Here is a 1,583-nt window from a genome sequence, read left to right as displayed (position 1 = left end):
AGCAAGCAAACCCCACTATCTACAGAGCAATGAACATAGCATGTCACTTCCTTCTCTGGGTGGAGTCTTGCCAAATGACAACTGAAGTTCGAGGTCGTTCCCGTCGTCTCCTCGATAGTTCTTCTACATATGGAACACATACTGTACATGTAGCAGTGCATTTTTTCCCACTGCACGAGAAGTCTGTATAAGCAAAGCGGAGAATCCTAGGGGCGTTCTCTCAAGGCATTTTAGCACCATTAACGTTAGTTTGTTCCTGAACATGATGTATGAACAGGTGAATGTGCATTCTCTTGCACAAGATTAATGTAGATATAAATATCTTCTGCCAAATTATTATGACATATTACAAAAAATAAAGAAAAAATCATCAGTGCTCAAGTCAAGTCATGAGTCCTTGGACTCGAATCCGAGTCCTGGACTCGAGTACTACGAGCCTGGTGAGCCTGTGAAATGAAACGTGTAGACATCTTTTGTACCCTGATGAGGTGCTTTAGTGGACATCCTGGTAAGCCATAAAGGAAAACGTTGCAGTAATCAAGCTTGGATGTTACCATTGTGTGAACCATCGCCTTGGCTGCTGCTTCATCAATACACCATCTGATCTTAAACATACTCTCCAGAATAAAAAAAAAAAAACAGTTTTTAGTAGCACTGCAAACACGACCTTTAAGAGTCATGTCATTGTCAAGACCTACACCAAGAATATGGACAGATTTGGAAACAGGAATCACCTCATTAGCGATCCTTACTGGTGGCAAGTCGATGGAATTACACCAATAATGCAATGATCTTGGTTTTATCATCATTTAGTTTCAACATGTTTGTCACCATCCATTGTCTAATCTCAACAAGTAAATGTTCCATCTTGGTCTTAACCATGAAAGCATTCACTCTCGAGAATGTGATGTACAGTTGACAATCATCAGCATAGATACAGAAGTGGACAGCATGTTTACGAGCTATGCCACCAAGTGCGAGAAGGTACATAGGAAACAGTTTGGGTCCAAGGACTGATCCCTGGGGAACACCAAAGCTAAGATCTTTTGATTCATCAATGATAATGCTCAGCTTCCTGGTCTTTAAATAAATCCAGTATGTATGAAACTCAGGAACAGGAAACAGGCAATGGTCAGGCAGTCATCAAACATCATATACGAGGCAATGCAAGAATTAAAACTACAAACAGGGATCAAAACCAGAACAATGGCATAGCAAACTACAGTGGTGCTTGAAAGTTTGTGAACCCTTTAGAATTTTCTATATTTCTGCATAAATATGACCTAAAACATCATCAGATTTTCACACAAGTCCTAAAAGTAGATAAAGAGAACCCAGTTAAACAAATGAGACAAAAATATCATACTTGGTCATTTATTTATTGAGGAAAATGATCCAATATTACATATCTGTGAGTGGCAAAAGTATGTGAACCTTTGCTTTCAGGATCTGGTGTGACCCCCCTTGTGCAGCAATAACTGCAACTAAACGCTTCCGGAAAGTGTTGATCAGTCCTGCACACCGGCTTGGAGGAATTTTAGCCCGTTCCTCCGTACAGAACAGCTTCAACTCTGGGATGTTGG

The sequence above is a fragment of the Neoarius graeffei genome, chromosome 6, assembly GCF_027579695.1.
Source record: "Neoarius graeffei isolate fNeoGra1 chromosome 6, fNeoGra1.pri, whole genome shotgun sequence".
NCBI classification, from domain to species: domain Eukaryota; kingdom Metazoa; phylum Chordata; class Actinopteri; order Siluriformes; family Ariidae; genus Neoarius; species Neoarius graeffei.
This window is presented reverse-complemented; position numbering follows the sequence as displayed.